This window comes from Symphalangus syndactylus, chromosome 3 (genome assembly GCF_028878055.3).
Source record: "Symphalangus syndactylus isolate Jambi chromosome 3, NHGRI_mSymSyn1-v2.1_pri, whole genome shotgun sequence".
Lineage (NCBI taxonomy): Eukaryota > Metazoa > Chordata > Mammalia > Primates > Hylobatidae > Symphalangus > Symphalangus syndactylus.
Genome location: NC_072425.2, coordinates 104,526,097 through 104,551,211, shown reverse-complemented (window position 1 = coordinate 104,551,211; position 25,115 = coordinate 104,526,097). Strand labels below are relative to the sequence as shown.

At 39.5% G+C, this 25,115-nt stretch overlaps 1 non-coding gene across 1 annotated transcript; it reads left to right on the top strand.

The window, feature by feature from the left end:
- Positions 1 to 9,359: 9,359 nt before the first annotated feature.
- Positions 9,360 to 9,466, top strand: LOC129480040 (U6 spliceosomal RNA). The gene has a single exon (XR_008656930.1). It is a non-coding gene; the product is annotated as a U6 spliceosomal RNA (small nuclear RNA).
- The last annotated feature ends 15,649 nt before the right edge of the window (positions 9,467 to 25,115 follow it).

The window sequence follows — 25,115 nt, the reverse complement described above, 5'->3', positions numbered from 1 at the left end:
TTCACTTTGGGGGCAAGGTGGTATGTATTAAGGACAGGGATGGCCCTGCCCTGAAGTTGCAAAGTGTCTTTTCATAAGGGGGCAGACCTCTGCTCAGTCCTGTTTACCCTGGTTGGACTCATAAGCCAGATAGGTAGGTGACTGCCTGCTGCATGTGGCAGAACAACAAAAGTTACCTATGTCCCTCATTCTGGGTGTGACAATCTGTGACAGGCAATTTTCCCCAAAGCCCTTGGTTAATGGTAAACAGTTCTTCTGGTGGAGCCAGCTCAAAAAGCCACCACTAGGCATTCACATTTTTAGAAGTCCAAGGCTATGGGGACATGGAACAGAAGTAGTGAAGAGAAAATATTTCTCCAGACCGTCCTGTCCAATACTATAATTGCTCTCTACATGTGGCCACTGAGCATTTGAAATGTGGCCACTGTGATTTGAGTTGTGCTGAAAACATAAAACAAATATTGAATTTTAAAGATTAATATTAAAAAAGAATGTAAAATAACTCATTAAATACATTTATATTGACTGCATTTTGAAACAGCAATATTTTAGACATGTTGGGTTAAAAAAATATATCTTAAAATTAATTGCATCACTTTTAACATTTTTAATGTGGCTACTGGAAAAATCTTAAATTACTTATCAGCTTACAATATTTTGCTGTTGGATGGTGCTGATCTAGAGCTAGAGGGGTGTGTGTGTGTGTGTGTGTGTGTGTGTAGAGAGAGAGAGAGGGTGGAGGAGTTCACATAGCAAAGGAGGAGCTTGATAGAGATGGGAGTGAGTCAAGAAAGCATTTTTCCTAATTTATCTCTAGTTTGGATTCAATTGCACCATTAGGCAGCAGGGTAAGAAACATTCTATAATGCCAGGGCACTAACTGGAATTACCAGAGGTAAAAATTGTAGGGATTTTCAGGTTATGTGACTTAACACGAGGCTCAGGTATGACGAATTGGGTTGGAGGGGCAGGATGGAGTAGGAGGCTGAGGGAGCAGATCAGATTCTATAACCCCACCCCACCCTTCAAAACTACATTGCACAGTGTAGTTTCTCACTGGTGGAGAAGAGAGTTACAAATGGGAAAGGAAAAGGCTGAAATGAGCCACATGGTGGATTAAACAAAGATTGAGCCTCTTCACTTTAGTGTAAGTTACTTATTTAAGTATAGAATTTTGGTTTTATTGCAAAAGGGATAATTTTAAAAATTTCTGATTAAAAAGACTTTTGGCAACACAGAAAGAAGACAGCAAAGAAGAAAAATAAAAATTATCTGAACTCCCAGAACTCAGTTATACCTAATTTAATATTTTAAGGTAATTTTTCTAGTTATTTTCTTTATTGACATGAATGTGTATTATAGTGATATGTTCTATTACTGAAATATCCAATTCTTAGCTCTTACAGTTTCACTTAACAATATGTCATAAGTATTTTATTATATCATTATTCTTGAACAAGATAATTATGAATGGCTAGCTAATATTATATCATAAGAATTTTCCCACACTTCAACCATTCTCTAATGAATGAGTGATTAAGTCATTTATCATTTTTTATCTATCATAAGTAAAATGTGATGAATACATTTGTACACCAAATGTGTTCTGGGTTTTTAAGGAAAGTGGAAGAAGTTTATAAAAGCCATTATGGAGAATGCAAAGGAACTCAATGTGAGTTAGTTCTCAGATGGCTTATTTTTTTAGTGGAGGCAGAGAGTTTAAGCAACTGATTTTTAAGCTATCTTTCTACTATGAAATTTTATGTTGACTCTTTAGGAAAATATTATTCCATTTTTTTCATTCTTTATATTTTTGCCATTTAAGTATAGGCAAGAATTTTCTAATTTTCCATACTGTAGATAATTTAGAACATGTTATGACTACTTAGCTCTTAATATCACTTTCAGAAACATATTCCCTTTGTACTGACTATAGGTCTATTCTCTATCTTAAATTTCATTTTAGAAGAAATGAACCATAAAGGCAAATTTTTAAGCTAAAGAACATTAAATGTTAAAATAACTAAAAACAAATATTAGACAAACTGAAATCTAGTGTTAAGAATTGTAAGAGGTCTGAGATTTTACCCTACCTACATAGCTGCAAACTCACAAGTTTCTTGGATGCTCACGGGGACATGAGACATGAGATGCCTGGGTCAGAGACAAAGCACAGTTTATTACTCACAGCAATATCAACAGCCAGAATATCACCTTGGGTTCTTCAAGCCCCAATTCCCACAGGATGACAGAAAGAAGAACAGGTGCTACCTGTACATGCGGGAGGTCACAACACAGGAGAGGAACTCTGAATATAGGGAACCTGAATTTTTTATGGTGGACATTAAGAATGCTGTCCTATTCAGGAGTGTCCAAGGCTATTTGTTATGTAAACATCCTGATAAGATAATTTGGAGTAAAGGCCATCCGAGCTTCTATACATATGATGCAAAAAAAAAATTACAAGACATCTGTGGATGATTATCTTTAATATAAGAATAACTGCTGTATTAGGAACTAATTGGAGTATAGCACGTATTTTGTCTATTTGGTGGATGCTCTTTTCTTCATGACCAGCCTGAGACCTGTTCTTGCCTGGCATATCTACTTTCTTTTCCTATTCCTTAATCATAGTGGTAAATGTCTATGTATATATATATATAGTCTGCAAAGCAGCCTATACAGCAGTTTATCAGTGGAGCTGTCTGCTTTTATCTGGAAAAGATAGCCGTTATGTCCATTTCCATAAGCACAGATCAGGGAAAACCATCCCTGCTTTTCTAATAAGATTGTAAGTGTACATGAGACAGAGTAAGGGGCCTACTCTCTCCCTCTTGGGAATGAAATGAAAGAATACCCCAGAACCCCCATATGTTCTCTACCATAATCTACAGACACTGCATATGGCTGAAATACCACTGATTGCCAAAAACAATATAAAAAGAGGTCTCACCCAAAAGGAAATTTTGTTCCCTAAGGGAAAAGTCTTCGTAACATTGGCATGAATAAGTTATGAAAAGCCTTCACAACTGAAAGAGACATAATCATCATTCATGTATAACAGATTTGTTTATTCATTTCAGTTGATTAATTATCAGTATCTGCTGATGGTGGGGGTAACAAGGCTGCTCTGATGAGAGAATTATCAAAGTACATGCTTAGAATATTTATCACTGAGCACATATTGTATAAACTTAGCATATTTATTATGTTCTTTCTATATCGGACATTTCTTCCCCAAGAGAGATTAAACAGTACTGCCCATGCTTGTAGGCAATTTTCCTTCCAAACATGATACTTAACTCTTTATAGAGAAATTGACCATTTTTATAATGCTGTGCTAGTGCAAGAATGATCACCTCTCCTAAGAAATTCTGACACAGAGTCTCTGAACTGTTCTCCTCACCTCCAGCCTTACTTTATCCTGCACATCATATATATAATTTTTATATATAATACCAGTAGCCCCTAATGTAAATAAGAGTGACTTTGTTGGTGGTTCTTATGTCTTTCCCAGCTTTAGGCAGAACTACTTTAAAATGGAACACAAATTGTATCTCTGGCCACATCAACTTTGATGTTTGGTCAAACAATCCCTGATAGTACAACTACTGCTTAAAGGAAAAGCAACAATTTGTGTAAATTAATATTAACCTTTTAAGTAAAAATTAAAAGTGACAAGTTAACTAAGTTTAACTTAAAATATTAAAATCAATATTATCCAACATGATCTATAGGTAGGAATCTTCAAAGAAACTTTTTGTTTATTGATTATCACAGTAAGAACTACCATTTATTGATTCCCTACTATATGTCAGACACTAAACTGGATGTTTTAAATATGCTTTCTTTTTTAAAACATTTTTTTATTTTTTGAGACACAATTTCACTCGGTCACCCAGGCTGGAGTGCAGTGACACAATCCCTCCTCACTGCAACCTCTGCCTCCCAGGTTCAAGCATTTTCATGCCTCAGCCTCCCTAGTAGCTGGGATTACAGGTGCATGTCACCATGCCCAGATAATTTTTTTATTTTTACTAGAGATGGGGTTTTGCCATGTTGGCCAGTCTGGTCTCGAACTCCTGACCTCAAGTGATCTGCCAGCCTTGGTTTTCCAAAGTGCTGGAATTACAGCTGTAAACCACCACGCCTGGCCTAGATATGCTTCCTCAGTTAATCTTTACAACATCCTTGAGGCTGATCTTGTTATTACCTCCTCATTATAGCTTAAGAAAGTAAGGCATAAAGAGAATAGATCACTTGCCCAATATCACTTAGCTTATATGTGGCCAGGTTGGCATTCAGACTGCTCTCTTTCTGCTCTCTGAGTCGGAGCTCTCAGCTATTATGCTGGGATTCTCTCTTTAGTTTCTTTGCTAAGACCATATAATAGCAGTCAGAAGACCTGGGTTATGATCGCAGCTCCAATAATATTATCTCCATGACATCTTTACTCTTAGGTCCCAGTTTCCTCATACTCTCATCTCACCTACCCCCATGGCATTCATGTCTGACTCTCAAGTCTTTGCTGCTTTCCTTATCTCTCTTCCTGGACTTCAGACCCATAATATTTAAGTATTTGCTTTATAGAGATTTACACTTCAATGTGTCCAAATTAGACATCATCCCAACCAGCTCCTCACATATTGATCTCTTTCTCAATGAATGGTGCCACTAGCCACCTCGTTGCCCAAGGAGCGTAGACTCCACCATCTATCTCTTCTCTCCACCTCCACCACTGTGCTAGTGCAATTATGATCACCTCTCCTAAGAAATTCTGACATGGAGTCTCTGAACTGTTTTCCTCACCTCCAGCCTTACTTTCCTGCACACCATTCTCCATCCTTCACCCAAAGTGAACCCTTAAAACTAAACCTCATCAGGCCACTCTTCTGCTCAGAATCTTTCAATAATTCCCCATTGTCCTTAGATATATTTCCAAGATCTTAACACTGCTTCCTGGCTCCTGTCTACTACTTCATCTTCATCTTTTGCCACTTTCCTCTCTGGAGCCTCTGCTTTAGACATTCTGAACTCTTTCTGTTTCTTAAACAAACTCTTTCTCAATATCTTGCCTTGGTTTTTCTCAAATGTTTATCATTCCAACCTGGAGAACATCTTCTCTAATGTCTAATATCTACTCAGTCTTTGAGTCGGAAGCCTTGTCTGGTTATCCCCACACTGTGTTGGCTGCCCTTGCCATGTGCTGTCATCATACCTCTGTGCTCCTTCCATTGCCTCATCACAGCATTTTTCATTTCTTACTGTTACTGCTTGTCATTAGACACAGGTAGACTGTGAAGACTAAAGTCAGGAACCTTGGCCTTGATTGCTATTGGTCAGGAGCTCTTAGACATTTTATACATTTCATTTATTTAGATTTATTTATTTATTTATTGAGACGGAGTTTTGCTCTGTTGCCAGGCTGGAGTGCAGTGGCGCGATCTCGGCTCACTGCAACCTCCGCCTCCCAGGTTCAAGTGATTCCCCTGCCTCAGCCTCCCGAGTAGGTGGGACTACAAGTGTGTGCCACTACGCCCGGCTAATTTTTTGCATTTTAGTAAAGACGGGGGTTTCACCGTGTTGGCCAGGATGGTCTGGAGCTCCTGACCTCATGATCTGCCTGCCTCAGCCTCCCAAATTGCTGGGATTACAGGCGTGAGCTGCCGCACCCAGCTAGATTTCATTTATTAAATGGAAATTATAGTAACTGCCTAGCCTACATCTCAGAGGTTTTAGAGATATTTAAGAAAACATTTTTAAATCTATAAAATAAGCAAATATTAGTTACTTTATTATAAACTTAGCTCTACTCCTAAATTTAAGGCAGGAGAAATAAAACTGAATTTGAGTGACTAGGATCTAGTTGCATTCGAATCACTTTGGAATGTTTTTCTGATTCTGTTAGGCCCGGGATAGGGCCAGGAAAGTTGTGTTATTGCAGAACTCTTCAGATGACTTGGAAACACAGACAAGTTTGGAGAGTAGTGCCATAGAACATTTTTCTTGATCTGAAAGGTTATGGTCCTCATGAATCAGTGTGGAGAAAAATATGGGAATTTCCTTGGTCATATTAACCCTACAGAGATAGATCCAGCATATGCTTCTAGAAGAGAGTCTATTGAAGCCCAATAATAAAATAAGAATGGACCAATCCAGCAAGTAGCTCATATTTAACTTGTAAAAGTCAGAAACTATTTACTAGGAAGCAAAGCTTTCGCAGAAAAGCAGAAAACTAACTCATGAAAAAGAACGAATCTCCTATAGCCTTAAGAATAGAAACACCCTAACACAAGGGTCAAGGAGTGAAGGGGACTGGATTATGTCCCAAAGGAAAAGGGGAATGGTGCAGAGGGTAAGGTAAAGAGACTGTGTAAAGTAACATTTCCTAAACTGGGTCCTATAGGACATTGTTTAAGTGAATGTTTAAAGGAGTGCCTTGAGAAAGAGTTACAATGTTAAATAAGTATGCAGGCTACATTCCTTTTGCACATTAATATAGACTGAGATTTTTGCAATAGAGTTAAATCCTTTTAACATTTTTAAAATTCACACTTCCTAAACTTATTTGTGAATGAATTGTCTTACAACTGTTTTGAGAATAGAGCATTTTAAACTAAACATGAAGGGACTTACTTGTAGTAAAGAAGGAAAGGGAATCTGCCCTGTAAAAGCTTCCTTGAATCATCATCATCATCATTACAAAATATGATCCACAAAGACTGTAGACCTTGTAATCAAAGTCTCTTGCTTATCTAATTTTGCATCTTTAGCACCTGATGTAGAGCTGGACACAAAATACATGTGGAACTGAATTACCTTCTGTCACATTTGAATGAATAATATAACGGTGAAGTCTTTGAAGAAGAATTTAATTATTTAGGCATATTCTCTTCTTCATCAAATATTTCCTTAAGAACTTATGTATGCCATTTATATAATTGTCACTGGTTAGTGTTGAACTGTTAAAGTGCATAGCAAATTGTTACGTGAACGTGTTATGTAAAAATAAATCAAGTGGCCAGGTGCGGTGGTTCACACCAGTAATCCTAGCACTTTGGGATGCCAAGAAGAGTGGATCACCTGAGGTCAGGAGTTCGAGACTAGACTCACCAACACGGTGAAACCCCGTCTCTACTAAAAATACAAAAAATTAGCCAGCTGTGGTGGTGGATGCCTGTAATCCAAGCTACTCGGGAGGCTGAGGCAGGAGAATCACTTGAACCTGGGAGGTGGAGGTTGCAGTGAGCCAAGATTGCACCACTGCACTCCAGCCTGGGCGACAGAGTGAGACTTCATCTCAAAAAATGTAAATAAACAAATTAATTAATAATTAATAGTGTATAGCAAAGAGATCTCGTAGCCTTGGAGATTTACTATACCCAATTATTTATTTTCTTCCTATGAAAGTGTATGCTTACTTTCAAATATTAACTACCTGATATGCTATGAAAAAGCTGTAGGGTGTCAGTCATAATTCAGATTATAAATTAAAGAAAATGATATTTTAAAGTGCTTTGAAATATCCCTGACACATTTTATTCTCAGTTGCCATTAATTCTTCTACTTCCTTCCATTAGCATCACCACTTCCCTGCTCCAAACTACTATCATCTCTCACCTGCACTATTGCATTAGACTAGGGGTCCTTAACTCCTGGGCCTTGGATTGGTACTGGTCCGTGGCCTGTTGGAAACCAGGCCACACAGCAGGAGGTGAGCAGCTGGTGAGCATTACTGCCTGAGCTCTGCCTCCTGTCAGATCAGCAGTGGCATTAAATTCTCACAGAGCGGAAACCCTATTGTGAACCGCACACGTCAGGGATCTAGGTTGAGTGCTCCTTATGAGAATCTAATGCCTGATTATCTGAGGTGGAACAGTTTTATCCCAAAACTATCTCCCCTGGCCCGCCCACCCCTGGCCCCAGGCTGTGGAAAGATTGTCTTCCATGAAACCAGTCCCTGGTGCCAAAAGGGTTGGGGACTGCTGCCTTAGACTCAAACCTGACCTCCATGCTAACTGTTTTCCATGCTTCCATTCTTAACTCAGTCATTCCATTCTCCATGCAGCTGCCAGGGTTACCTTTCAAAACATAAATTGGATCATGTCACTACACTGCTTAAAGCCCTCCAGTGAGTTCCCTTTGGGCACTCCTCAATATAGCACATAGTGCCCTAATTCTCCATTCTCATCTCCTGGCTGTCTCTCTTTTCTCCCTGTGATCCATCACAAGAACATTCTTTCTGTTTCCTGAAAATGCCAATCTATTTCCCACCATCAGGCCTTTTTGTAAGTGTGTCCTCTAACAGAAATGCACGCTTTTAGGTCTGGGACCTGCTGCTGCTTTCACATCATTCTGGTCTCGATATTTCCGATTTCCTTCTCAAAACTAGCATCTTTCCCTCTTTCACTCCCACTTCCTGTCACTCTGTTTTATTTTTTTCATGGGACATTTCACTATCAGAAATTATCTTGCTCATTTAAAGCTTTCCTTGTTTATGGCCAAGTGTGGTGGTTCACACCACATTTGGCAGTAGTACCAGCACTTTGGGAGGATCCTTTGAACCCAAGAGTTTGAGACCAGCTTGGGCTACATAAAGACCCCATCTCTATTAAAAATAAAATATAAGTGAATAAATAAATAAATATTTCTTTGTTTATTATATCTCTTCCACTAAGCTGGGGGAGAGCATTTTCTTTCTGTTTACTAACAACTGGAACAGTGCCTGGCACATAGCAAGCCTTTAATAATTATTTATTGAAGCAATAAATGAAAAAATTAATTGTAATCTAGAATGTTAAAGGAGCCAGGCACGGTAGCTCATGCCTGTAATCCCACACTTTGGGAGGCTGAGGCAGGTGGGTCACTTGAGCTCAGGAGTTTGAGAACAGCCTGGGCAACATGGTGAAACCCTGTCTCTACTAAAAATAGAAAAATTTGCTGGGTGTAGCACCTGTGGTCCCAGCTACTTAGGGGGCTGAGGTGGGAGGATCACTTGAGCCCGGAAGGTGGAGTTTGCAGTGAGCCAAGATCGCACCACTGCACTCCAGCCTGGGCAACAGAAGGAGATCCTTTCTCAAAAAAATAAAAGAAAAAAAGAAAAAAAAAGAATGTTAAAGTAGCTCATTTCTTCCTCCCACTAGGAAAATAAATGGCCAGAATTGGCATTCTAATTTCTTAAGACCCCAGAGAAGGTTAAAACAGGACTATCAGCTGTCAAAAGGTTTAACTGTAACATTTGTTGTTATATCTTCCTATTGCCCAATTATGCTTTTTTTGTCCTTTTAAAAAAATGTGCAAAATATACATAACATGAAAGTTTCCATTTTAGCCATTTCAGTGACATTAAACACATTCATGTGCTCGCTTTGACGGCACATACACTAAAATTGGAACGATGCAGAGAAGATTAGCATGGCCCCTGTGCAAGGATGACATGTAAATTCATGAAGTGTTCCATATTCTTAAAGAAAAAAAATACATTCACAGTATTATGTAGCTATCACCACTATCCATTTCCGGAATTTTTTAATCAGCCCAAACAGAAACTCTGTATCCATTAAACAATAACTACCTATTCCTCCCACTCTCCAGCCTCTGCTAACTACCATTCTATTGTTCGCTTCTTTGAATTTGCCTATTCTAGGTCCTTATGTAAGTGAAATCATATAATATTTTTCCTTTTAAGTCTAGCTTATGTCACTCAGCATAATATTTTCGAGGTTTATTCATGTTGTAGATGTATCTGAATTTCCTTCATTTTTAAGGATGAATAGTATTTCTCCAGCACTTTGGGAGGCTGAAGCAAGAGGATTGCTTGAGCCCAGGAGTTCAAGACCAGCTTTGGGCAACATACTGAGACCCCGGCTCTTTAAAAAAACAAAAAGAATGAATAATATCTCATAGTATGGATATACTACATTTTGGTTATCAATTCGCCTGGTGACGAACACCAGGATTATTTCTACCTTTTGGTTTTTGAGAATAATGCCACTAGGAACATTGGTGTACAAGTATCTGAGTCCCTGCTCTAAATTGTTCTGGGTGTATTTATATATACACCTAGGAGTGGTATTTCAGGATGATGTGGTAATTCTGTGTTCAGGTTTTTGAGGAACCGACTCATCTATTCTTACTGCCTTCCACTTTTCTTCCAAAATGGTAGCCTTCTAATGCTACATAGAAAGAAAGTAGTGCTTTTGGGATCTAGTCCCATTTGGGAATATCCCATGCCTTCTTGATTTCCTACCAGGGTGGCTCAATTTCCTGGTGCCTACCATTCTCAAATGAACCAAATCCCTTTATTTTCTTTTCTACTGAACCTCTAAAATATTTGAAAACATAATTGGATAACAAACATAAAAAGCAGCCCTGAACATTTAAACCAGCAGTTTCCCCATGGGAAAACTGATCTCTCATTGATTAGGATGATTGATGATTTATGGCTGGGTGTAGTCAGCCCAGCAGTTGCCGTTAGACCCAAGCAGCACTGGACTCATAGTATCAAGTGTTGCCACACCCCTGGCCCCTAGGTACATATTAAATCAGAGGCTACTATTTGCTTTATTGCTTTTAAACCTAAAAATTCATTATTCTCCTAAAACTTGTCAGTGATTCTCAAACACATGAGGCTTGATGTAGCCACATAGAGCTATATGAAGCCCCATTGTTTATGGATCACTTTCTTTTCCATTTTCTCCCTCGTGTGACTTTTTTCCATCATTTTCTTCCAGCATGAGAAAAATGTATTCGAAAGATTATAAACAGCAGTTGGTAATCAGTGCCTAACAGCTTTCTGTGTATAATACAATCATTAGGTGTACATTAGACATTTGGCATAATAGGCATACTGTCGCCAGAATAGAACTCTGTCAAAGTACCAATGCCTCCTGCCTTGAAAACGCACAGATCAATTTTGTATCCCCCTACGGATGAGGAAAAATGTAACAGCTGCACAGAATTACTCTGTGACAAAGTTCAACTGATTTTGCTTATCAAATTCTGAATAAAGTCAGTATATATATAAATGTATTAATATCAATTTCTATCACATGCCACTTAATATTCCCTAATCTCCTCCTTATTGAAGCTGTATTCTTGATTTTAAAGCTAAATTTGAGCATGATTTTAAATCATATCCATAGCTGGTACTAGAGCATTAGTGAAAGATGATTTATGATGCTGAGTATTGGCCATACCCCAATTAAAACTAAAATGTATTACTTATATAAAATGTCCAGAAACTACAAATCTATACAGACAAAAGTAAATTAGTGGTTGCCTAGGGCTAGGGGTGAGAACAGGGAGTGACTGAAAGTGGGCGTGAAGGATCATTTTGATGAAATGTTCTAAAATTGGATTTTGGTAAGGATTGTATGACTAAATTTGCTGAAAGTCATTGACCTGTATACTTAAAATGAGCTAATGTTATGTTATGTAAATTAAACCTCAATAAACCTTTTTTTTTAAAAAAAAAACTAAACAGCAGTGAACATCATTCCATTTATATCTTTGTGATCCTGTATAAGTATATCCATAGAATAAATTCTGAGATATGGAATGGTGGACTTACTCAAATTTTTTATATAAACCACCAAATTATCTTTTAAAGTTAATTCACCAATATAGTCTCTTATCAACAGTGTCTGTCACTATACATTTCTCCACAGTGTTGTCAATACTTGACAATATTCATCTTATATGTTTTTGTTACTGTGGGAAAATGCTTGCTGTAGTTAACTTTTTATTACTGTACTGTTTAGCAATTTTAAAAATATTTTTATTGTCTATATTTCTCTGTGAATTACTTTATCCTTTATCCATTTTTAAAAATGGGTTGTGGCTGGGCATGGTGACCCACGCCTGTAATCCCAGCACTTTGGGAGTCCGAGGTGGGCAGATCACCTGAGGTCGGGAGTTTGAGACCAGACTGACCAACATGGGGAAACCCCATCTCTACTAAAAATATAAAATTAGCTGGGTGTGGTGGCGCATGCCTATAATCCCAGCTACTCCGGAGGCTGAGGCAAGAGAACTGCTTGAACCCGGGAGGTGGAGGTTGTGGTGAGCAGAGATCACGCCATTGCACTCCATCCTGGGCAACAAGAGTGAAACTCCATTAAAAAAAAAAAAAAAAAAAAGAAAAAGGAAAAAGAAAAGAAAAGTTGTTATTTTCTTGTTGAATTGTATATTCTTTATTCTGCATATTAATTTTCCCTATTATGTATACTGCAAATGTAATTTTCCTATTCCAATTGTTCAAAACCTATATAGCTTAGGAACAAAATCTAACCCACTGTTTTTCATCTTTTTATTTTGAAATGGTTATAGACTCACATGAAGTTGCAAAGATAGTACAGAAAGGTGCCATGTACTCTTCACCCAGTTTTCCCCAGTGGTTACATTTTACATAATTATAGTACAGTGTCAAAGCCAGGAAATTCATATGGGTACAGTATATGTTTGTATCTATGCCATTTTATCGCATGTGTAGATTCACGCAGCCTCCACCTCAATCGAGATGCAGAACTATTCCCTTATCACAAAATCTCCCCGAAGCTACCTCTATATAGTCACAGCTATGCACTATATCCAGTCATGCCTGATCCCTAACCACTCATCTGTTCTCCATCTCTATAATTTCATCATTTTGAGAATGTTATGTAAATGGAATCTAACAGCATATGACCTTTGAGATTGGGTGTTTTGACTCAACTTAATGTCCTTGAGGTCTGTCCGAGTTGTTGCCTGTATCAAGAATTTATTTCTTTTTATTGCTGAATAGTACTCCATTGTACAGATGTATCCACCATTTTCTTTTAAATGACTTATGAGCTCAATGTTATTTTTACATTTTAAACGTTGAAAAAATTAAACGACTATTTTGTAATGTGAAAAATCATATGAAAATCAAATTGCAATGATCATAAAGTTTTATTGCAACCTAGCCACACCCATTTGCTTATGTATTCTATTGCTACTTTCATGTTACAATGGCAGAGGTAAGTAGTTGTGATAGTGACTGTGGTGGAGATGACAGTATGAAAGCAGAGCAATGGAGGGCCAATTCCTTGATCTTTTTCTAGGCAGCCTTACCCACCTTGGCAGCCTCTCCGCTTGGTTTGCTGAACTTCTCCCCATAGTTCATGGGCTTTCCACTTACTCAGAATATTATTATTATTATATATTACTATTATTTTGGTAAGTGAGAGCTCTTAAGCTTTTTTTTTTTTTTTTTTTTTGAGATGGAGTCTCACTCTGTCGCCCAGGCTGGAGTGCACTGGTGCGATCTTGGCTCACTGCAAGCTCCGCCTCCTGGGTTCAAGCCATTCTCCTGCCTCAGCCTCCTGAGTAGCTGGGACTACAGGCGCCTGCCACCACGCCTGGCTAATTTTTTGTATTTTTGGTAGAGACAGAGTTTCACTGTGTTAGCCAGGATGGTCTTGATCTCCTGACCTCGTAATCCTCCTGCCTCGGCCTCCCAAAGTGCTGGGATTACAGGCATGAGCCACCACGCCCGGCGAGAGCTCTTAAGCTTTTTAAATTCTCTACCTGAAATAGTTTTTCATCACAGCCTTGTTTCCCCTTCTATAAAGGATATGAGCCAGGAGCAGTAGCTCACATCTGTAATCTCAACACTTTGGGAAGTTGAGATGGGAGGATCGCTTAAGCCCAGGAGTTTGAGACCAACCTGAGAAACACAGGGAGACACCATCTCTACAAAAATTTTAAAATTAGCCAGGCAAGGTGGCACACACCTGTAGTCGTAGCTACCTAGGAGGCTGAGATGGGAAGATCATGTAAGCCCAGGAGGTTGAGATTGCAGTGGGCCATGATTGTGTCACTGCACTCCAGCCTGGGCACCTGAGCAAGACAGACAGACGAAAGAAAGAAGAAAGAAAGAAGAAAGAAAGAAAGAAAGAAAGAAAAGAAAGAAAGAAAGAAAGAAAGAAAGAAAGAAAGAAAGAAAGAAAGAAAGAAAGAAAGAAAGAAAGAGGAAGGGGAAGGGAAGGGAGGAAAGAAGGGAGGGAGGGAGGGAGGAAGGAAGGAAGGAAGGAAGGAAGGAAGGGAAAGAAAGAAAGGGAAAGAAAGAAAGGGATAAAAGAAAGAGAGAGAGAAAGGCAAGAGAAAGAAAGAAAGAGAGAGAAAGAAAGAGAAAAGAAAGAAAGGAAGGAAGGAGAGAAAAAAAGAAAGAAAAAGAAAGAAAGAAAGAAAGAGAAAAAGAAAGAGAAAAGAAAAGATACAGAACTTAACTGTAGAAATGCACATATTGGCTTCATACTGGCAGGAATAGCTCAGCCAAAAGCCTAAAGCAACTATAGGACTGTAGTACAGAGAGGCAGTGGAGTGTAGTGACGTCTGTGGAACTTAGAAAGGTTATTTAAGCTGTATGATTCTCAGCTTCCTAACTGTAAAATGGGAACATCATAATCACCTATGTTCTGCAAGATCTGGGTCATTTTCTTTTCTTTCATATAAATGAATTTCTGCTATGTAGCTGGACATGTAGCTGCCCATAACAAAACCTCTATTTCTCAGAAAGATTTGGCCATGCAAACAGGTTGTGAGCAGAAGTGATGTTTGCAAGGGAAGGGACTGTGGGTAGGGGGAGTGCCATCTTGGATGGTGTGGCTGAAAGCAGCATCTCACAAAGGCTGAGCAATGGAACAGATAGTGTGTGGGTCCCTGGAGCAGGGCCATCATACTAGTCCCGGACCCCCCACCACTTCTGGACTCTTAGATTATAAAAAGAAAAATCTATACCTTATTTAAGTCAATACTTTGACTCTCCACTACATGAAGCTGGACCTTTCATCTAAACTGCACAGCCTTTCAAGGTTGCTCTGAGAAATGTTTAAGAAGAAAAAATCAAAGCACATATACAAAACAGACTTTGTATAGCCTACCTTTCTGACTTCATTCCTCCTTTTTGTATTTACTACAGAGTAAAGCAAAGAGCTAGACACAAAGAAGGCGTTCAATAAATAGTTATGATGAATTGAGTTGAATTTAGTAGGCTGAGATAGGACAGATTCCAGTCTTCACACACTCACTTGGCAAAATGTACTATGGTTTACATTTCTACATGAGGGAGGCTGACATTTATACACACACTTCTGTTAGAAGATCCCTACTGTTAAACAGCCTGAATTCTTTTAAGGGTTTGAAGTTGGCTTCTGTTGCCTTATGAGAGCCCAGGAATTATATCCAGCCTACTGTGCCTACCGAGGTTCCATGTGGGTCTCCGCAGGCACCAGAAGGCTGACTCAGTAGTCACTGTGATCTCCCAGGCAGGACATGCTGTGGTCAACAGCAGTCCCAGCTACCATAAATTAGAAATCGTATGAGTCCTCCCAGGGTTCTGTCCTTTGAAGCATGACTCCATTGACTACTCTCCTAGAATTTCCCACCTCTCTAAAAGGAATATGACCCTATTATAGACTCCTGAAGAGCCGCCATATTTGGAGAGAGACACCATATTTGCTGAGACCCTTCACTCAGTGGGAAGGATTCTTTGTACCATGGGAAGGTTGGATTCTCTGAAAGACTCCAGCATGTGAGCACATTACAGATGATAAACCCCATTCAATAGCTCCAACTTCCGCTGCTACCTAATTTTTTTTTTTAATCCTTGGGAAACAAAGGAGAGGAGATACATCTGTTTCCACATTGTAATAATGCACCATTTAAACTCCCAAAGACTCAGTGGACTTGATCATTCTTAATTATTCCTCCCATCAGCTAGTGAGTATTCAAAATATGAGATTAAGTAATTTGTGTGTGTCAAGTTACATGGGAGAGAAATAAGACAAAGCAATTTTATGTGTTAATAAAGGTAAAATCTGGCATATATGTATAACTTCACAATTTAACCAGTAAGAAATAGGATTACTGCCTTTCCCATCTTCTTGGCAGTGAGGTGTTGCAAAGAAAACAGCAAATACTGTATTGACAAAGATTCGGTTGTAGAAAATGAACAATGAGAGATTTTATGCTAATGTATAGTGTTTTTTAAAAAAGAACATAGGCAAACAAAATTGTCCTAACAAATGTAGCTGATCCATTTTGACCACAAAGAAAGAATCATTTTGTTCTTATATTTCTGCCTTTTTATGGTGCCCCCAAAGCCACATTTGCGTTTTCAGTTGGAGAGGCTCCTAGCTAACCTCCAAAACCCTTTTTCTGGCTGGGGTCCACCCTTTGAAGGAAAATAGGCAAAGGGAAACCTTAGCTGACAGAATCTGGTTTGGCACACCATTTCAACACTAAGCAGAAATTATGAATTTGGGAATGGGGAAAGGAGTGGGAATGTGGGAAGTGAGGCTCCTCAAAATAAGATAACTCAGCTTCAGTGGTTCCTGGTGAGGGAAAGTTGGGAAACCATTTAGTTTCAGAAAAATTGCCTCTGCATATTGAGGAATGAATCAGATTCTGTGTTATCATTTATTGAGCTATTATTTTGTGCCAGGGTATTACATTAAAGTATCTTGTCTACATTTTATTACTGAATTATCACAATCTTGTGGCATGGATCTCATTATCCCCATTTTATTTTATTTATATTTATTTTTGAGATGAAGTCTTGCTCTGTCTCCCAGGCTGGAGTGCAGTGGTGTGATCTCAGCTCACTGCAACCTCTGCCTCCCGGGTTCAAGTTATTCTGCTGCCTCAGCCTCCTGAGTAACTGGGATTACAGGTGCACACCACCATGCCTGGCTATTTTTTGTATTTTTGGTAGAGATGGGGTTTTGGCACGTTAGCTAAGCTGATCTTGAACTCCTGACCTCAGGTGATCCACCCGCCTTCGCCTCCCAAAGTGTTGGGATTACAGGGGTGAGCCACTGCGCCTTGCCCCCATTTTACTGATAAGGAAATAAGGTCTGTGGGAATTAAGTCACTACCTCAGGTCACACTGGGGCAAAGTAGTGGCAGAGTCAGGATTCTCAACTTTGAGGCTCCTGAGTTCAAGACTGTTGCTGTTAACCACTGAGCCCACAGTGCCTCCCTTCTATAACACTGACTTCCAAAACATTGCTACTCAATTAGCATTTTGATTTCTCGAAAACAATCTTACATGTAGTAAAATCTCAGAAGTTGATATAGTTTGGATATGTGTCCCCACCCAAATTGCATGTTGAATTGTAATCCCCAGCGATGGAGGCAGGGCCTGATGGGAGGTGATTGGATCATGGGGATAGATTTCTCATGAATAGTTTCACACCATTCTCTTCGTTCTGTCCTTGCAACTGGGGAGTGGGTTCTTGTGAGATCTGATCCTTTAAAAATGTGTGGCCCCTCCCACTTTCTTTCTTTTGCTCCTACTTCCCCATGTGATGTGCCTACTCCCCCTTTGCCTTCTGCCATGATTGGAAGCTTCCTGAGGTCTCCCCAGAAGCAGATGCCCTGTGCTTCCTGTACAGCCTGTAGAATCGTTAGCCAATTAAACCGCTTTTCTTTATAAATTACCCAGTCTCAGATATTTCTTTACAGCAATGTGAGAATGGCCTAATACAGAATTACAATCAATATGACATCGTTACTCTGTGTTACTGGATGGAGATCTCCTGGGTGTCAGGACCTACGTTTATACCTCTCTCAAAGCCCAGCATCTCCCATGTTACCTGACACAGAGTCCTAATGAATACTCATTCATGATCTCTGGTGCCATTTACTAATGTTAAAAAAATTTCAGCAACATTATTAGCAATTCATGCACTCATGTAAATACAAAGAAATTCATGTATTTATTGAGTATCGGGTGTCACAGGCAAGGGGCTCACTCTGAGAGTCCACCTCATTTTGAGGAACTTGTATTCCTGGAGGATGGAATACAGTGGTGAGGAGAAAACTAATGAATAAATTGAACAACAGCATTTCAGCTAGTGATTAGCATGAGAAGAAAATCATAGGTGACTTGATATATTAGTTTCCTCCAGTTGCTGTAATAAATCTTAGTAGCTTAAAACAACACACATGTATTACCTTGCAGTTCTGAAAATCCGAAGTGTTCAAACTGGATCTCGCTGGGCTAAAATGAAGATGTAGGCAGTGTTCTGTTCCTTCTGGGAGGCTCTAGTGTACAGGAGGACAGGTCCCCAGATGACCTCGGCCTAATCAACAATCCTCTCTTACTTGCAATTCTCAAGCAGACTGTGCTGAGAATACAACATCCTGAGATAAGGAAGAAATGTCCAGAACAACCTGGGTGTGTCCTCATTCCTCCTAGAACAGGATGTCCTACAATGCTTGAGCTTAGTGAGCTGAGTGGCACCCAGGGCATATAAACCCAGGGTGGGGCGCCACTGGAGTCCCTCAGCTGCAGTACAGCAGGAAGCATGTGCAGACAAGACAATCTGCCTTAAGCAGCTTTCCTGAGTCTTGGGGTACCAGTTTGTCATGGATCCTTGGCTTCTGTTTATCCTTGCTGCTTATCTGTGAGTAATAAATCTGCTTTGCCTAACTTGTGCAAGGGTTCTCTCTCACCAGATTCATGCAATAGGCAGAGAACCTTCCGTAGGAGAGAATCTGTTTCTTTGCCTTTTCAGCTTCTAGAGGTCACTTGTAGTCCTTGGCTCAAAGTTCCTTCTTCTATTTTTAAGCCCAGCAGTACAGCATTCTCAAATCTCTCTTTGACACCTACTCTCCTGCCATCACTTACGAGGACCCTTATGATTCCACTGGGCTCACTTGGATTATCCAGAATAGTCAAGCCATTATCTCAAGATACTTAATCTCATCGTATCTGCAAAGTCCCTTTGCCATGTAAAGTAACAGACATACAGGTTTCAGGGATTTAGATGAGAACATCTTTGGGGCAACATTCTACCTATTATTCTACCTGTTACAATTGGCAAGAAGTTCCCTAGATTCGATGGATAGGGCAGATGTCAACTTGGAGGTGAATATTATCTTTTTTTTTTTTTGAGACGTAGTCTCACTCTGTTGCCCAGGCTGGAGTACTGTGGCACAAACTTGGCTCACAGAAACCTCTGCCTCCCAGGTTCCAGCAATTCTGCTGCCTCAGCCTCCTGAGTAGCTGGGATTCCAGGCACCTGCCACCACGCCTGGCTAATTTTTGTATTTTTACTACAGACAGGATTTCACCATTTTGGCCAGGCTGGTCTCGAACTCCTGATCTCAAGTGATCCACCGACTTCGGCCTCCCAAAGTGTTGGGATTACAGGCATGAGCCACCAAGCTCGGCTGATACTATCTTTCATCTTGGATTTTGATTAGCTGCAAGATGCCTACTGAGACAGGTCCTTAAAGATCTTTATGACTTTTGGTTTTGGTCTGGTGAGAAACATGCAAATGTTTTGGTCAATGACTATAACTGGGAAAAGAATGAAAAAAGATGTGGAATACTTAAGAATGAGAAGTGAGGGCAGCAATTCACTTGAAGACATATTAATCTTTGTTGATTGATATCCTTATAAACTTCCCTTATTTCCTTACACACTCTCTTTTATATGAAAATAAACTATATTCCACACAATCCTCAAAGACATATGTGTAATTCTTCTCCCCTTCTTATCTAGCAAGCCCCTGAGTGACAGAATATTATTAATTAGGGGATCCAGGACTGAAGCCTGGCAGCTGGGCTCTGTAACCTTCATCTCTAGCCACGGTTATTTATTGTTGCTGTTCTGTATTTCGTAGATCTTTAAAACCACCATACTTATTTGAGTGATTTCAACTAATATGTGTGTCCAAAGACGATCAGCCTGCAGAAGGGGGTGAGTTATAAAATTTTCCATGGGAAAGTAACCCCAAACTCAATTCTTAAAGCATGGCTTCCATGAATCAGTTCCACTTCCTACCACAAAAGTGCCTGATCGAATGTTTCATTTAAAAATCATGATTTTGTCTGGCTGGGCATGGTGGCTCACACCTGTAATCCTAGCACTTTGGGAGGCCAAGGTGGGTGGATTGCTTGAGCCCAGGAGTTTGAGACCAGCCTGGGCAACACAGTGAGATTCATGTCTAAAAAAACCAAAAACCATGATTGTGGTTTGTAAAGAAAAGTTTTATTGATGAGCACTTTATTCATCAGAATTCCAAGGGCAGGCCAGGTGCAGTGGCTCTTGCCTATAATCCTGGCGGACTTGAGCTATGATCATGCTGTTGCACTCCAGCCTGAGCAGCAGAGCAAGACTTTGTCTCTAAAAAAAATAAAAATAAAAATAAATAAATAAATAATTCCAAGGGTAGGGAGGATTTTTTGATGAGCACTTTAGTCATCTTTTTATCACTTTACATCATCTATGATGAGCATTTTATCATCTTCAGCTTTTATTGATGAGCACTTTATTTATCAAAATTCCAAGGGAAGTGGGGAGTCCTGGGACAGGGAAGTTGATCTAGCCCAGCTGGTCTAATAGAGACGAAACTGCGGAGAGAATTTGACTACACATCTGAGGAGTGCACACAACTGCAAGATCATAGGGCGGTAGGGTACATTTTTGGATGGCAGTGGAATGTGAGAGGGGGAAACAGTGGAGGGATTGACAATGCTTAGTGAAGGTGTTTCCACTACTCTTCGATTCTTTTCTTAAGTTACTCAATTCTGAACCATGAGTGTGTTGAGATTTCTTGTGAAAAGCAGCAGAGTGACTCTAGGCAGAAACAAGGTGGTTTCTGATGATGGAGATGCAGAGAAAAACAGGATCCAAAGGCCAGACATTAGCGGAAATCATGAGGAAACTCTGGATTTGCAGAGGCCCAGGAAATTTTAAGACTAATTTACCTAAATATCCAAAGTCCAGTGAGGTCCCAAATTACAGTTGCATTGTCCATGCGTAGTCATAATTCTGTTTCCTGAACGACGAGGTCTTTGGTGACAGACAAAGACTGTAGAAATCCAGTTTTCCTTATCTTTCTATTTGCAGCAGGTGAAACTACCCTACTCCTCTCTTTAAAACCTACTCCCTCATTACTGGCTCACAAATTCTAACAGTGTCATTTGGTTCTTAGATTTTAAGTTTCTTTTATTATCCACCTTAAAATATATTTAAAATTAGAACAGCAATAATCATTTCAAACCGGCAAGAAAGTTATAGAAGAAAATTACATTTGGAATCCTCAGAGGTAATCACTGTTTAAATTTATTTTGTATCTTTTCAGACATTGACCAAACATAACGTGTGTGTGTGTGTGTGTGTGTGTGTGTGTGATGTATTTCTTTACCCAAAGATGTTCACATAATTCAAAGGTCTGCAACTTCTTTTTTTCGTTTAACAATACATTTCCATATGAATACAGACATATAGACATCTCTTATTGTGTTTACTGTTTTTGTTGTGAAAAGTTTCTTATATATGTAAAAGAACATATAAAATATATGTGAAAAAAAGTTTTTCCAAACCTAGTTATCTATATTCCAATTTTGTCAATTGTCCCCATTATGTGTTTACAGCATTTTGCCCTCAACGGTATAGAATCCAGTCCAGGATCACATACTGTATTTAGTTTTCATGTCATTTTGTTCAACTTTAATCTGGAATAACTCCTTAGCTTTTCTTGACATAAAGAATTTGATGAACATGGACCAGTTAGTCTATAAATATTCTTCAGTCTGGGATTTTTTAGTTTGAGAAGACAAGTTAAAAATTTAGCAAGGGGCACATATTTGGTACCTGAGTAATTAGAAAAAGTGAAAATAGAGAATTGGATTACCAAGGAACAAATTCATAGAACTTAAAATACAGAGTATGCTTATAACGATCCATTACATTGACACCAAGAACTATTCTGTTTAATGACAAAGATAAGGCTAACATTTATTGAGTGCCCATTGTTTTGAGAAACAGTGATAAAGATTTATTTCCATTATTCCTCCTAGCAACAGAACGAGGCAGCTACTACTGCTTCCATCTTACAATGTAGGAACCTAGGATTAATGTGGTTAATTGACTTTCCCCAGATCACACAGCCAATAAGCGGTGGAGCTGGCCCTCAAATTCATGTTTCCAACTTTCATTTTCTATTATACTGTGGCCTCTAAAATGCTTTTCCTCTGGCACAGTTGTTATGGGCTGTTAATCCTTGGAACAAACACTACTCAGAATTTTCTGGGAAATAATGGGTCCCAAATACAGTCATTCTCAGCTGCATTTCACTTACCATCAACAGATCATAACTTCTCTTGCCACTTGGCCTCCAAGATAATCTTGTCTGGTGGTTATCCTCATTTCCCTGATCACGATATGTAGGTGGGACACAGGGTCAACCTTGGATTTCTGCTCTTATGTATTCTCACTTGCTCTTGTTGCTCCCATCTGGTCTCATGGATTTACATACGATCTACATGCTCACAAGTCCCAGCTTTACCTCACTACTCCCTTGAACTCCTGAGTATATCCAAGTGTCAAATAAACATTTCTACTTTGATAGAGGAGAGTCAGCTCAACTTGGCATGTCCAAAAATGAACTCCAAATTCTGTCCACCTCAAATTTGTTTTTCTCATAGTCTTCCTAAGAATATGACAACCCCAATTTTTTAATTGCTCAGTTACAAACTTTTGAGTTACTACTGACTCTTTCTATTACAACCCTCCTTCAATCCATAAGCAGCCCCATCTTAAAAAAATATACCCAGAGGTGACCGGGTGCAGTGGCTCACGCCTGTAAGCCCAGCACTTTGGGAGGCCAAAGTGTGAGGACTGCTTGAGCTCAGGAGTTCAAGACCAGGCTGGGCAACATGGTAAAACCCCATCTCTACCAAAAATACAAAAATTAGCTGGGTGTGGTGGCACATGCCTGTAGTCCAGGCTATTCAGGAGGCTAAGGTGGCAGGATCACTTGAGCCCAGGAGGTTGAGACTGCAGTGAGCCATGATCACACCACTTCACTACAGCCTATTGAGACTCTGTCTCAAATATATATATATATATGTGTGTGTGTGTGTGTGTGTGTATATATGTATATATGTATATATGTATATATATGTGTATATATATGTATATATATGTATATATGTATATATATGTATATATATGTGTGTGTGTGTGTATATATATATATAGACGTATATATATATATCTAATCTCCCACTGTTTTTCCCCTGCTTCTGCCTTTGCGTTATAGAACCAAACTGGGGCCCACTTGCTTGGCACGCCAAGACCAAATATCCACACCGAGTTTGCAGCAGTACAAAAAAAGGTGTTTATTTGCAGGGTGCCAAGCAAGGAGGACTAGGCAGCTAATGCCCAAATCTTGACCTCCCCCTGGCTTACAGGTAAGAGGTTTTAAAGGCACAGGTAAAATTCAAGAAAGCAGAAGTTGTAGGCAAAATTGTAAATCAATACATGGAGCTTATACATTTGTTTTGGCCTAAAAGTGCAAGATACCTTGAAGGGGGAAGGCTTACAGGCCATAGACCGATTCAAAGATTTTTCTGATTTACAATTGGTAAAGGAAGAGAAATTTTGTTCAAAAATTTCGGATCAACAGAAAAGAATACTAGCTCAGGCTGAGGAGAGGGAGTGATTCCCTCCAGGACCCTCAGGACGAAATTTAATAACAAAGAACAATGGTCAGAGTTCAGCCTTCAGTTCTCTCTTATCTGAGGTCTACCTGCCAGTGAATCCATTTGAAGGGTGTATTCGTCCATTCTCACACCGCTATAAAGAACTGCCGGAGACTGGGTGATTTAAAAGAAAAGAGGCTTAACTGACTCACAGTTTCACATGACTGGCGATGCCTCAGGAAATTTACAATCATGGTGGAAGTCTAAGGGGAAGCAAGTACCTTCTTCACAAGGTGGCAGGAGAGAGAAGCATGAAGGAAGAACTTCCAAACACTTATAGAACCATCAGATCTCGTGAGAATTCACTCACTATCACAAGAACAGCATGGGGGAACCACCCCCATGGTCCAATCACCCCTCTCCTTCAACACGTGGGGATTACAATTTGAGATGAGATTTGGGTGGGGACACAGAGCTAGGCCATATCAGTGGGGGTCCAGGTTTCTGAAAAACAACTCAGGACATCTTTTAAGATGTTATCTTGGCCAGACATAGTGGCTCACACCTGTAATCCCAGCACCTTTGGAGGCCAAGGGGGCAGATGCAGGAGTTCGAGACTAGTCTGGGCAACACAGGGAGACCTCGTCTCTATAAAAAAAAGAAAGAAAGTAAGGAAAAAAAGATATTATCTTTAGTTTCTATAAGAGAATAAAAATTCTCCTGACTCTAACTTTCTTGGCTATTATTTTAGGTTACTATTACCTCCTTGCTTATCAAGTTGCTTCTTTACTTCCAGGGTTAGCTAGGTGTCTGCCATTTCCCTTCAAAGAACTCAAGATTTCCTTTTATTTCCAAGCTTGCGGCCCACAGGCCCCTACAAAAGTGTTCCTGCACCATCTTATTTGCCTGTCTTTAATCTGTCCCTACCACAGTAGCGAAAATGATCCATAAACATAAGTCAGATCATGTTCTTTGCCTGCTGGTGGCAACTCCTACTCTTTCTGCTGCCCATAGTCCTCCAGACTTGGCCACTTTGCTCTATCTAGAACATGCTAGGCACACTCCTGCCTCACGCCTTTGCACTTGCTGCTCTCACTACCTGGAGTTCTCTTCCTTCAGAAACCCACAGGGCTGACATCTCACCTCTTTCAGGTCACCTCCTTATTGAGGTCTTCCCTGAATACCCTATGCAAAATGCCCCACCCTCCAAGCACTCTATTCCTCCTTGCTTTATTTTTCTTCCAATCATTTAGCATTATTTAACATACTGTATTATACATACGGTGATTTTTAATTTTATTTTACTTTGGTCTATCTCCCCCTTTAGGGTGAAAGGTCCAGAGGCAAGAATTTTTATCTGTTCTGTTCAGTGCTGTGTTCCAAGTGCCTAAAACTGCCTGGCACACAGTAGGTGCTCAATAACTATTTGTTAAAAGAACGTACAAATGCCTGAAGGAATTCTTTAGCCAACTCAGGCTAATTTTTTTAAAGAACATTTATTTATCAGAGGCAGTTCCTAGTATGTGTCTGTCCAAGTATCAAGCTTAAGAAAGTTTGAACTTCTTTCTTTTGAATAGCCTGAGAATTATATACAGATACGGATGAATTGCATAATTTCTTATTATAAAAGTAACACAATTATTATAGG